General features: G+C 31.0%; 1 protein-coding gene and 1 long non-coding RNA gene across 2 annotated transcripts in view; both read right to left on the reverse strand.

Moving 5' to 3' along the window:
• Positions 1-15,352, reverse strand: part of LOC113518050 (major facilitator superfamily domain-containing protein 12-like) — a 202,078-nt gene that overhangs the window by 166,855 nt on the left and 19,871 nt on the right. The gene's annotated exons all lie outside the window — the stretch shown is intronic.
• Positions 391-2,109, reverse strand: LOC128202507 (uncharacterized). The gene is made up of 2 exons (XR_008253820.1): positions 1,926-2,109; positions 391-1,613 (listed from the first exon to the last, which is right to left on the reverse strand). It is a non-coding gene; the product is annotated as an uncharacterized LOC128202507 (long non-coding RNA).

The raw sequence follows: 15,352 nt of genomic DNA on the forward strand, positions 1-15,352 counted from the left end.
ATAATTATCTAATTGTATGCTATACTGATATCCATATTTAAATAACTTACAATAATACGTATCCATAGTTGCAATAAATTTACAATTTATCTTATACAAAATGAAAAGATAATCATTTACCATCATTTACATAAATACCACTGTCCAAACATTATTCTGCATTCTACATTAACCCTTTCAGAACTGAATTATTTTTTTTCATCCGATGGATTTGGTAAATTCCATGTGTCTAAAGTATAATAAGGAGACTATAAAAAAAATAAATAAAAAAAAAATTTGCTTTACATTTTTCGAGGAAATCTAGTTTTTCTTAATGTGCACAAATGTGGACTCCCGTCCTACATAGTAATAAGAATAAGGTATACGAAGTTGTTCTGAAATGAAATAATATTAATTTAAAAACATTTTTATTACAAAATTATAAATGAATTAACGTAGTTAAATTTTTTCTTTGTGATAAAATAAACATTTATTAGTTTTTTGGCATAATCAGTTATTGGTACAAATATAAAAACACAGTAAGAACAATAATTAGGAAAAAAAAATCTTTATCTATGTGTGGAAAGCCAAGAAGCAATTCTTGTCTTTGGTTAGGTATAAATGAACTTTGCATTTTACACGGGATTTTTCCTTGCATCTCACCATTTTACACCTAGTCCCAGTTCCATCGTCATGTTTAGGGAAATGCCCAACACCGTCACGAGTTATTTCAGCTGCAGGACGAATCTCTCCTGGCCTTCTTGGTATAATTTGCATCGTTGAGCTACTACTGCTACTTGGTCGACCTCTTTTGGTGGTAGAACATTTATCTTGTAGCACCAAACTGTCAGCCAAGCGACGACGAAAGTAAAGTAAGTCCTTGCTTTTTAGGTGTGCCGTTACAAGTCGTTATCTATTTGGTATTCTTGATATGCCTGAAGAACTCCCACATCCGATGCATAAAATATCATACGCAGAGTAAATTTTTTTGATTCTATAAATGTTCTGTAATAGCTCATAAGTTGATCTAATAAATTAACGCCACCCATTGCATGATTATAGCGCTTTAAGACCTCAGGTCGCGCAACCTCAATATATCGCTTCTTTTTTTACACCATCTCTTTACTAAGTCCTTGTCACCTATACCAACAAAATTGGAAGCCAAATGGGTAATCTTATTGTCCAACCACTTAACATCAGTTACATCTCCGTCTCTGCTACATACTTCTTGAAAAAAACCCCTAGGCTTCTTATTTGTTACCTTGTCACTTAAAAACGGTGGTTTAACAAATCTGTTAACACGAGCTGTGCATGCGGCCATAATACCTTTTTGTTTTAGGATTTGTAGTAAATGGTATGATGAAAAATTATTGTCAAAGTAAAGCAGGGACGCCGTCATACAATTCGCTAGGTCCTTCATTGTCATCAAATTCAGGTGGAAAAAACTCCCTTTAGTTTTGGTAAATGACATCTGCGCTAATTCTAGCATTAGCTGCTAGATTCAATTTGCTCGACAAATTGAATCTCCATAATAATTATCTTCGTCATCAGATGATAATAATAAGTCAGAAAGATCTCCTTCATCTTATCATACTTGTAACGCCTCCAATGAGGACATATTGGTGTTTTTGCATCTGAAAATATAAGTAAACAATATCATAATTCATTTTATATATTTATCTTACAAAAATGATTAATAAAACGTTAAAAATATAAACAAAACATATTTTTGTAAAAAACCGTGAACAATAAGAAAAACTCAGTTAAATCCTGATGGGAACAATTGAGCACAAATATAAAAATCGAGATTACCAATATAAGGTAATAAAAAAATACACAAATATTACGTTACACATGACCCCAATAATATTAGATATTCGTTTATATTTTTTCCAGATGATTTCATGCACTAATTTAATTTTTTTTAAATTAAATATAAAGCTCACCTGTACAGTTCAAATCACGCACGGACACTAGTCGCAAATTGTCGAAAAACGCTAGAATATCCTAAAAAATGGCGTAAGTAGTATTAAATTGAGTAGTTTATTAGTGAACAAACGAATACAACCCCTTTTCAATCGGAAAGCTTGAGATTTTAATATTTATTTTTTAAATTATATCTTATGTCTACAATTGTGCACGCCAGTTCTGAAAGGGTTAAAGAAAAACCCTCTTATTCATATAATTGTTATATTTTTTATAAACCTATTTTAGCTATTAAAGTGTTTTGTTCTTTTGTTTTGCACTAATTTCTCAATTTGAAAGACAGTAATAAAACACACTAATAGTTAAAATAGGTTTGTCGGACGTTTTAATTTTTATGAATAAGGGGTATATTGTATACATATAATAGTTAAATCTAATTACTAGCTATGTCCGCAGGGTCGATTATCCATAACACAGTGTAGGCAACTGCCTAGAGGTCGCCCATCGGCTAGGGGTCCCGCACCGCGAATAAAATTATTTTCGAGAAAATTTATTTAAATGAAAATATGAAAAGTTGTATTCAACAAATTCACAATAAAAATATTATTGTATTTTTTTCATATTACATCGTAATATTTTTATACCTACATTTCGTAACGAGTTTTAGTTATTATGTGTAGAATAATATAATATTATAGCAGTATTTTTTTTATAAACGAGATGAGCATTGCCCAGAGGCCCCGACATGTTTAATATGGCCCTGTATATGCATGCTTGGAATCTCTAAAATAAACTTAATTCATAAAAACATAAAAATACTTGTAATAAATATTTTTTATACTTGCTTAATATTAATAACTATATGTCTAAACTAATAAAATTTCATTACAAAAATTAATAATTTTCTTATGATATATAATATTTGATGACATGACAGCTGATTTGGGTTCCATTTTTGTGACGATTGAAGTCATCGTCTCTTTTGTGAAACGCTATCTTAAGTTGTTTAACTAAGTACTTGATAATTAATAATATTTATTCAAATTTCAACTATACCTAAATACGGCTAAACTGATTTGATTGAATTAAATTTGATACACACTCCTCGGGCGTACCGAACTCTTGTTAATTACTAAACGTGCCCGAAACATAACCGAAAATAAAGTAAATCCATAGAGTAATATGGATCAATCTAGGATATGATCAAACTAAGTAGCTCTAACAAGTTTCATACCAATAAGTACTCTGATTTGTTTAAACTTGACTGAGTAACAATGACAGAAATCTTTAGGAGCAACCTTTTACATTTATAATGTTAGTAGAATTAAACGTTATAAATTAATTGTATCTATTTTTTATTTACGATATTTATTTGTGTTTCTCTTTATTATTTTTGTCTGAATTTTGTACAATAGATATTCTTCAACAATTGTACAAAACATAATTGCAGCATGTTTGCAATTAAGTATACGTAAAATCTTATTATTCACCTTGTTTACTTTGTAATATATTCATCACGCTCTGTAATTTTAAAGTGAGGAGGGTGGGTGAGCAAGACAGTGCATTGCTCATGGCGCCGTCTGGCCGTCCGTCCGCATGACTCACTGGTCTCTCCATATTCCAATGAGCTCCCCTAGTTTAAGTACCGTTTTCCCCCATAATTGCTGCAGTGCCCCCCGTTGCACCGTGAATATTGATTAGTTACCTACAATTAAAATCAATTTTGGAAATTCAAAAGAAAGGATAAATAGAAACAAAATTTTACATAACAATCCATTATATTTTTAATACAGAGATATACTTATCCTTATATATTCATGTACATGAGAAGTATTTACCATGTCGGCAATATTTTTATTCTCTTTTTTTATGCAACTTAGAATGAGAAACAAACTGACGATGGAAAGTGGTAACCATCGCCTATAGATATAAACAGTACCATGAATACAACAGAGTATGCTATTATGCCTCTCTACTCTGTAAATTCACTGCTGTATCCCACCCTTCAAACCGAAACACAGCCATGTTCAAACTGTTCACAGTCACCTTTTTTATGCCTCAAAGGCGGCAAACAAGCACACAGTCCGTTTGATGGTAAACGATTTAAAAAGGATGTCAATACGAGTATTAATTCAATAATAACACAATATCTTTACTTATTTTTTAACCTGTTTTAATGATTAGATATATAGAAAGTACTCGCATACTCTCGTTTTCTTCCAATTAAAATTTTGACACGACTAAAGTTGAATTATGATGAAAAAAAATTTGAGCTTGGTGAATTACAGAACGTCTCTCTACTTATTCTTTTCTGAAACGTTTTAATTGTTGAGCTATGATAATATTCTCGACAAACATATGTCAACAGACGCAATATAAACAAAAATAAAATTTATATTACCCAGTTTATAACTAGAGAAAAAACAATAAAACACACTGTGCCAGTGCTTAACTGAGAAATTATAGGTAAATGACGTAATACCATAATATAACAAATTAGTTTCAAAATATTTTTTTTATATCATAACATGTCATTTATTTTCCCGTGTTTATTTGTTGTCACGTTTGATCCCGGCATAAAATAGGCCACCCCTTCCTATCCCGTAAGTATCATAAGAGGCGACTAAGGTAGGGCAAAGGATGGGCAGTACCGCCCCTCTTTAAACATCTCCAAAGCCTAACTGCGGTTGCGAAACTGCCTGCCGCAATTGGCAACTACTGGTAAACCCCCCAAGGGGAAGGCTTATGTTCAGCAGTGGAAAGTTAGAGGCTGACATGATGATGATGATGATATGATGTCATTTGTTTTAATACTTAGTACAGTTAGCCCACTATAGCTCAGTGGTTTTGTGGTTGCGCGTCCGTAGACATAACGGCCTAAGTTCCGTACCCTAGATTACAGCGGTGAACCGACGCTGGCACAGCCTGTCTTAGTTGGAGTAATTAACTGAGAGAATTACATAATAGCAATCTAATGTGGCAATAATCCTAACCACTATGGCATGTATTACTATCATATTGTGATCGTATTATTACTGGTTTTGATGAAATTCCCTTGATATAGAACGAGATCTTCGGTTAGGTAAAGTTAATATTCCTTAGAATCTTAAATATTCATAAGTATAAAAAATATCCAAAAACACTCTAACAGATACTAAAAAAATTAATATAAGCGTAGCATTATTGATTTATATATCATCTTATTAATATAATAAAATATTAATAGACGATGTCAATATGTACATACATAGAAGATATTTAAGGAAAATTGATATAATAAAAGGTATTAATAAGAGCAATAAAAGCTGTTATGGCTTTAATAATATTTTTTAGAATTCTTGTCTATCTATCTTTATGTTTGTTCCGGCATTACACAAAAACTATTACACCAAATTAAATGCAGTTTGCAAAATTATATTCCTGAAGGTATAACTTAAAATCTAATGTATATTTTATTTTGATACGCCAATCGGAAGTGGCTGGCCTATTTCAATAACTTTCCTACTTCCAAAATTAAAAAAGATAATATGAGTATACAATAACTACAATAGTAATTTATCCTTACTACCAAAACCTAAATCGTCGCGGTTTCCGAAGAATTTTTCTCCTGTGAACACTCGGGCTGGTGAATAAGCTCCATGCCGAGGTTTTTTCCCAGAGACTGCAGTGTGGGGTATTGCAAAAGAAAGTATTAAGGTTTATTCAGGGTCGGCGACGCACAGCCCTAATAAGCGTCCATAGACTAGTGACCCTTTATCAGACGAACTATATATAGGTGGCAAACCTTCGTGGTATAAAAAAAAACCTTATTTAGCTACTGAGTTCACGATAAACTAAACTATAACTAAAAGCAAAGAAATCTAAAGCGCATTTTTTACCAAAGATGCCTTTTATATACATATATCGACTAGTATTTCACTAAAACAAAAAATACTATAGATATTATGAACACGAAGTTACCGTTACAACAATGGAGTTAGCTGTCACGTTTAATAAATATGGATTGACGATACAATCAAAAATAGGACTGTAATGGAGAGAACCTATTTTTACTAGACATGTAAATTGAATTCAGAATTTATTTAAAATACCAATTCGGTTCTTTAACTACTAAATGAATGTTTAATTACATACATGTATATACCTAGTAACTTTCTTTATTTTCTTTCATTCATAAATATCTAAATAGATAGATTAATAAAGTCTCAATTAGTTATACTCGCAAAAAGAAAAATTACAAAAACTATTTGACAAAGGAAAAATAAGAGGCGATTTTATCGCGAAACGCAATTTCTTTCAAACAACATATGGATGTACTCGTAATGTGCATGACACACCTTTTAATTATATGTCAATTTAATGTCAAATATTAATTATATTTCATGTTTTTTTTACATTTAATTTAAATTATCACATTCTGTATTTTTTTTTATTTTTGTATGTGTATAAATATATTTATAATTATAATATTAGTTTCCTACAACACCGTGTGCCCTTATCAGCTTAAGTAAATTATACGATCACCTCGCTAATTTAAAATCTATTTTGACAGTCCTTTTTTCTATCGATCACTCCCGTGTTGATACCATGTTAATTTTTAGACGATTAAAACTACCATTTATTTACAAAGCAGTAAACTGTTTCTTGCAAAACAATCTTCTTGTAATTATGTGTATATGTGCGTGTGCGTGCGTGCAAGCGTGCGTGTGTGTTTATGTGTGTCTTTGTATGAGTGTTTGTAAGTGTATACATACGATTAATACTGTCATTTTTAAAGAGTAATATATTCTTATCAAATAAGAATACTAAACAAAATTAATATTGTCACAATGAAGTCACTGTTTTTATAGAGCAAAATCTATTTGTATAAAACTTACGAAGATACATTATTAAAGCAACTAAAGTATTAGTTTATCGCTTTGGCTTATATTGTTCTTATTAAGACCCCTCATATAAATTTTTCTTAAATATCTTACATATACAAACATCGTCTAGTTACAGTTTTGTTATATTAGTAAAATATAAATACAGAATGTATAAACATGCGGTGCTAATACCTACATTACCAGTCATGGTGAGGAGTACCCTTGCGTGATACTCGCGTGACGTGCATACACCCTCTTTGCACACCCTCACGCAACCAATTTTATCATCCAATGTTATAAACATGTTATTATAATAAAAACGTTATAGGGCAGCGGTCTATAACCGAAAGTTGATATATTATAACTGTGCAAACCCTAAAACAATAAGTACTCAATAAATAATAACAATAATATATCTGTGTACATTTTAATACCTACATTCATATATATGTTATTGTTCCATGAAAACTAATCATATAGTATGCAAGTACTTTATAGTGTGGACCAAAATATAAATATTTTACTCCACAAAAAAGAAAGAACACTAAACACTCATTAACACACATACATTTTCACCAAACAGTATTTTACTTCGCAAAGAAAAACGGCAATTTTAATCACTGGTTATTTAATTAGAATTATTTTATGTAATTCTGCTACCATTAGTATGTGTGTGGCTACCAACAGTCGAAGATTGCAACTTTAATCGTTATAAAATTAATATGTCTATCGATCACAAAAGGAATTGTAAAAATCGGTACAGTATTAGCGTTGTAACCACGTAACAGAATCATAAAAAAATTTAAATGAATTGAGATTCTCTTTCTTTTGAAGATATAATTCAGCTACATGTAGTTAGGCAGACAAGCGTGAAATCATAAGCGGACTTCTAAATCTGAAAACATTACCTTAAAAAATATCGTTCCGTATAACAGAAACATCACATTCATATATAAAATTACTGTGAAATGCAGACAATAACATGCCAGTTGTACATCACTTTCATTTTTATATTTCAGGTGTAAAAACCTTTTGAATAAAAATAAAGATTTTCATGTACGTCGGTATTTATTTTGTGCATACTTTATTTTACTTTATATTCTCGGTAACTTAGAAATAAATCTAAATAAAAGTTCGGTCACAAATTCTCAATGAAATACCATAGATATAATAGTTATATATAGTTTTTTTTTTTTTTTTTTTTTTTTGTATAAAAGTCACAAATTCACGTTATAAAAAAAATTACTGCTTACAAGTGGCTTTGTAACCTACGAATTCGTCCCAATGTCGTCGTCGGAAGTGATTTCGTCTCATGTGATATTTCCTTAGAGATGCAAAGCAATTTTCTGCAAGAGATAACCTCTCTAAACGACTTTTCGTGCACGCAATATTTGTTTAGGCCGTTGCCTCACAGGGCGATGATACGAAATGTGCACGACGAAGAGTCCATTATTCAGTTGATACATACACAAACGATAAGTGAACAGTTATTGTTTTAAATAAACAATGCTTGACTGCAGTCAGGACTACCGAGAATCACAAGATTGAATCCAAGTTCTTTGAACTTAAGAATTTTCAGATACATATTAGATTATTTTTATGGAACTTAGACAAGCTGACTGCCCACCTGATGGACAGTGGTAACCATCGTCTATAGACATGAACAATAATATGAATATTAGTGTACTATGTCGTGGATGATACCCTTCATGCATCGCCATTCCTTAAAACTAAGGTTTTATACTTCTGTACCCCGTAATAAAAAAAAAATCATATAAAAATTATTACCACTTATTTTGTCATTGAAAATACATTTAAATAAATCCATAGCACGTTAAACTCTTCGTGTACAATAATGACTGTCTACAAACTTGCGTCATCAGAGGCCGCCACCCTCATTATGGATAGTAACAGTAAAATTCTGTAGTAATATTTTGGATATTAACTGCTTCTAACTGGAAATCAGAACTATTTACTTTAGTATTTTATTAAAAATATAATTTATTTTAACCATCTATGTTTCACTTATATGTATTTTTGCCGACAATAAAGAACCCGGATGTTTGTTAATCTAGTTATTATTTCTCAAATAAAATATAATATTTATACTTTATGAAAGTTTTAATAATAAAAAATTTTTAGAAGCGAAATTTATCACAATTTCGGTTTCACGATCACCTGCACCTATATATATATATATATATATATATATATATATATATATATATATATATATATATATATATATATATATATATACATATATATATATATATATATATACATATATATATATATATATATATCTATATATACACCCTACGATCAATACACGTCGTTCCTTATTATTAAATTAACTCCAAAATACGACTGTTGCTTGTAGACGTCGCCTGTCTATCAGAGATTTTATTTAATATTCGAGTTCTATTTTAAACTGTCTAACCAGACAGACGCTATCCTGACGAAATTTAAAAAATTTCATCCAACAGTTTAAAAAAAAATAGTAGTTTGGTCCAGCCATTCTTAATTGACTATGAATCAATGTTTTATTTATATATTCATAGATTATTTTATTAATTTTCGTTTTATATTTTCAAATACAAATTTAAATATTAGAATACATTAGGTATATTCAATTTACTTTTGTGTGGCTCTAAATAAAAATATACATTACCCACTTACATTTACCCACGACTTCGTCCGCGTGACCGGTATATGTTGATTGAGCGGGATAAATAGTTGCCTATATCCTTCTCCATCCCATATAGTATGTGTATAGTAAATTTCATAGTGATTAAATTAGCTGTTAAGGCGCTATAAAGTAACAAACACACAAACTCATTTCTATATTTATAATATTAGTAAGGATTTATACCTACTTCATAACATATATATAATAATAAAAACCTATTTTTAGAACATATCAATCCAATAATCTGATATATAAACTAGGTCTGTTTTGATTTTATGAACACAACCAGCACAATACAGTGATATCAACTTATAGTAACTTATATACGAGGTTATATACTCGTAGGTCCTACCCAGATACTGATTTATCTAATCTCATGTGTTTATTTACATAGCATTAGCGCTACTAGTGAATAAACCAAAACAACGCTTTTAGATTGTTCTTTAAAGGAAATAATGTAAAGAATATTTATGTAATCTATTTATATAATCTATATATATAATGTATCTAATGTAAACTATGAAATCGGAAATAACAAACATACATAGAACATCTGGCATTATAAAATAGCAATCGAGAATCGTTTAAACTTTTGGATGGAATGGAGAATTTTACAAAAGCTGTTTATACGCTCTGTTCGTCTACAAACATTTGCAATGGTTAAATCAAGCTTTCAGAGCACAACAAATAAAAATGTCCTGAAACGGTTATAGTGAAGAATGGGCAGACACTAAACGTGTTAGTGCCACTATAAAGTTACATGTTACATTGGACAGATTCGTATGTTCCCACTAACAAGAAATGTATTTCTAAATAAAAACTATCTAGACATTGTTTATTTGTTTATCTAACTGCCGAAAGACGTAACGTAATATTTCGTTTGTGATTTCTTTATCAAAGTGTAACATAAACACGACTTGATAGATTCTAATGAATGCGACGTCGTCGCGTCGTTAGATTCATCTAAATTGCATGATGATAGCATACAAGTTCTTTATAAATAATGCATTGTTTGTATTGACTTTTTGATGGCACTTCATTATAACGATTATATGATCAATCGGTATAATTAAGTTAATTTAAAATACTTGGGCTGTTAAATATACCATACGCCTAAGCATGATGTTTCGAAACTGGCCACCTGTGTATAATAAAAACAATAAAAGTAGGTACAAATAAGAATTAGTTAGGCCATAAACTATCAAAAACTTCTGAAAATTTGACTTTAGTAATATTAGGGTTTTCGTTGACTTTATCACGTCTAACTTGTATATTGTTGAAAGTATGGTATTTAACTTAGAGCTCCGACCAATATTATAAATTTAATATAGGCATTTGTTTACGTTTCAGAAATTAGGCAGTTTTATGTACGAGTATAAACAAATTGTAATATAAAGCAAGTGTAATTTAGCTTCGATTTTTTAATCTCATTTACTAAAAATATATAGGTAATTTGTTTATATTGTGTTCAAAATCATACACACTATCGCTTGATGTCAACATAATTGACTTATTTAATTGCAAAATATTACCTCCGTTATTTCTCTGATGAAACATAATAGTAAATAGGTACATAAGTGTTATACAAAGCCATTAAAAGCATAAACCATAAAACTCTATGATGTTAAGACTAAATCTCGCTTACGTTTAAAATATTAACAACACAAAATGGCTCCAAAAATTAAATAGCTCAATTGTATTTTCCGAGAATGGACGCAGGTCGGTTTTCTCGAAACTTGTTAGTTGAAGTACTACGAGTGTCGTGATGGAGATTTGCATGTCGATATGGTGTTGCGATAAAGCCAGGAGACAGCCACTGCATGGGGCTACTGGACTTAAAGTGATGTCCAGTAATAAAACAGAAAACAATGTGATAACGTTACATAGGTATAGAATACACTGGCGTATATTCCATGTTCATGTAATTATCGATACAATGAACATTTTTTATTATTTTGTTTTTAACCAATTCCAAAAAGTCGGCTCCATAAATCGGCTTTCCACACATACGCTTTTCTTATTCTATCATCGCATGAATAAACAGAATATATAAGTGTAATTATTATTATTGTAACTATAGATTTTTTAATGGATGACAATGAAGTGCTGAACCCGCCTGCGCTAACGGTATACGCTGGCGACCCACCTGTGAATGATGATAGGTGAGAAGAAAAGGCAGACAGTAAGCTCATCGTGATGAATACACCGGGACACGATGGTTCCCAAGGGGGACCACTTGGAAGCCGACCTGATAGGATATATTGCTAGCAATGTGACTGGTAGTCCGCATTACTAGCAAACCCTTCCCCCCCCCCCCTCCTGTAACTATAGTTATTCAGTATTCGTTGATAGGTCTGAATCGTTTAATAATTAAAAATAAATGAGTTTCTGGTTTATTAGTAACTTTATAAAGCTAGAGGTAAAAGGTACTTTAAAGGGATCCTAACTATCAATTGAATTTGGATTAGACGATTGAAAATAGTATCGACATGGTTCACATATATTTCCCAGGCGATGAGTATATTTCATGTTTACGTCAAGTGAATACAAACAGTACCTACTCAGAATACAACAGTTGTTAGAACATGATATAGAATTTGACTACTGTTTACTAAAACGATAATGTTCAAACGACGTCTATACATACTATAAAATTACAGAGAGGACGACATTGTTTTTCAATACTTTTGCATTTAATAAACTTTGCATACTATGATACCAGAGTCTATATATTTTCTATGATACTTAAAAAAGAAGAATCTTCCAAATTCGCCATATAATTCGCTAGTAGGTAAATACGATGCACCTATATGTAGTTATTTATTTAATAATATTTTTTACCCACAATTAAGAATACAAATTTTACCTATACTCTACGATTGCGCACCCTTTGTGTAGTCAGCAATGAAAATAATACCTAATAACTCACCTGTGTTCCAACGAAATTCTGGCTGCGTGCCATAAAATACGACCAGACACGGTTTGATGAAGGATGAGCTCGAACATCAAGGGTCGTCCCTCAGGGCACCGGCTGGGCCGTACTGAAATCTCATGTTATATGCTTTACACATCGGCGCCCACCTACCGACAAGACGAGGTTACGATCATGCTCTTATACGAGTTATAATTACATTTAATAGTTGCAATAAAACTTTAATACTTATAAAAATATATCAATAAAAATAAGAGGCAGTATATTTTATATTTATGCGATAGGTACTAACTTCATTTTTATAGATTCGTTTACTCACCTCACATATATTTCAATGACATCCAAATTATAAAACATATTTATCCTTATTCTACGTTATTATCTTTATTATATCTTTATTTCTCTTTTGAGATAAAAATGTATTAAAACTTTATGTTTATTTAAATAGATATAATCGGCATTTGGTTTTATTATCTCAACTTTATGATTACTTTAACAAATTTAGAGACAAGAAATTAAATTAAAAGAAATCATGTTGCCATAAACTATTCAAACCAATGTAGCTTTAATCGGATCGCTTGATCTTAAGAAGAGAAGAAAAAATGGTCTTCTAAACTGTCCTTATCACAATGAAAATCAAAAAATACTAGTACGTCTTAATCTATAAAAAAACCATGTAGTCTATATTTATTAGGGCATATAAATTAATACTATGGCATGGCTAAAGCCGTTTATTAAAATTAAACTCGGTCTGGCGTAGAACTAGGAAGATTAATGATCTCTTGAATACGAAGTTATGTAAAGAGGAAAACGGAGTGGGGGCTCGACGGGCCATGTCCTGGCATCATTCCAAAATCACTTATCTCCTTTATTACGAGTGATTGCGAACTAAATATTACGAAACAATGTCGATCAGTAAGACTTTTGGCTCGATTTTATTCAGTTATCATAACAAACTTTCATATCAGCAAATGTATACCTAAGTAGCGGTTACAATAAATAAATACTTAAGATAACATTTATCCATGACAATTCCATTACCTATTTACTTTCAAAATACCTATAAAGATAGAAATGCAAGATATTTTAAATCTATTAAATATAATTTCAAATATAATGAATAATTAGAAAAACCTTACGCTTGCTACATTAATGTTTAATTAGTTTCAAAATCTTTGATATTTTTTGTCGTAAGCATCACTGTGACTAAAGAACTAACGTATTTAGATATTATTGCATGTCGCCTTACCTTGGTGAATTAATAAAATATAAAAATTTAAAATATTCTCTAATTTTGTTGCAGGGGAAGGTGTTTACACTCCGGAAACTAGTGGTGAATAGACTTCGCTAACGAGCTATGTAAGTAGTTTTATAACGTTTATAAATGCAAAACCATAAAAACCTATATTGAACAAAAACTAAATTGTACGCCATTTTGAACCTTTTCTCACGGGAATGAAGTAAGACAAGTGAACAAAACATGTATTAAAACACCGTCACTGGCAAAGAGACGACGCGATGCGACGTGCAATTCACAATACACTTGTTCTTGAGATAAGTCGGTTAGGAACTCCAGAGTTTCAACTTATATTGTTCCCTGTGGAGTGGAGCAAATAGGAAACAAGCAATAAAAATAGTTCCGAGCATCCGACGGCCGGGGACAAATTCCAACGAAAATTACGTGAGCAAATTAGACATTCCGGCACAATTGTACCGAAATAATTGAGGACCCCCCTCTGATGGTCATTTATCAAACCGTTCATCTCAAATATTCCCATGCAGATCTTTGCTTTTATTAATAAATATTCAATATTTATCAAAAGTATTAAACTAGTGTCTATTGTCAGTTATGACTTGCGGAACCAAAACAAGTTCTTATATCGTCAACTATAGGAGCCAAAGGAGGCTTATAGCTTCCAGATTGCTCGATTATATTTGGAATTTCACTGTTTAATAGAAACCGAAATTAAGATATCTGCAGAAAAATAAAAGTAACTGTAATAACCCAAAAGATCATAAAATTGATATGACTATGGACTGGGGGGCCATCTATAGATTTTTCTTTATATAACTTAGAACGGCAAACAAGCTGACGGTCCACCTGATGGAAAGTGGTAACCGTCGCCTATAAACATGAGCAGTATCATGAACATAATAAAGTATACTGTTTCGCCCATGATACCCCCCATGCGTTGCCATTCCTGAGGACTCAGGTGTTATTCCTCTGTACCCAGTAAATTCACGCCATATCTCACCCTTCAAACCGAAACACAGCTATGCAAACACAAATGCTTCACGGTTGAAACACGAATGGGACAGAGGTACCCAAGCAATCGACTTTTGTACAAAGTCTCCCTCTGGTAAAGATATATATATAAAACCAGCAATAGTTATGGAAGATTTTTTTAAATTATGACATCGTACAAACTGAATGAAGAAATAAAAGACATGCGTAATATATAAATTTACAAAGATTATATACTATAAATATACTTTTATTGATTGTTATTTAAATAGTAATAAGATAACAAACCCTTGAAACATTAATTAAAGATAAAAAAAAATCTTTAAAGATACTGCCAACTAGTAGAATACCTATGAGACTTGCTACATTTCCACGCTGAATGGCTATGGAGATGCACTGACCAAGGTATAAGTAAGCCGTCGTGGTCATCAGGATTTTCTAGCAGCCTGCGTGATATCTCTTTTAAAAAGACTAGAAAAAAAGATAGAAATAAAATATTTCATCTTAAACCAAAATTTTTGATCGGGCAAATTCCTAAGGATATAATTAAAAATAATTTTTATATTTGCCTTACTAATTCAAAATTTATTCTTAATTGTGTCGTTTGGAATAACGAAAACTATAATTAAGATAAACTATTATTTATTACAATCTCAGAAAAACTAATGATCTAAAGAATAGATGTAATCAGTTTTTGTGATCAAGAAGAAACT

The sequence above is a fragment of the Galleria mellonella genome, unplaced genomic scaffold (assembly GCF_026898425.1).
Source record: "Galleria mellonella isolate WM207_F2 unplaced genomic scaffold, CSIRO_AGI_GalMel_v1 utg132, whole genome shotgun sequence".
Classification (NCBI taxonomy): Eukaryota; Metazoa; Arthropoda; class Insecta; order Lepidoptera; family Pyralidae; genus Galleria; species Galleria mellonella.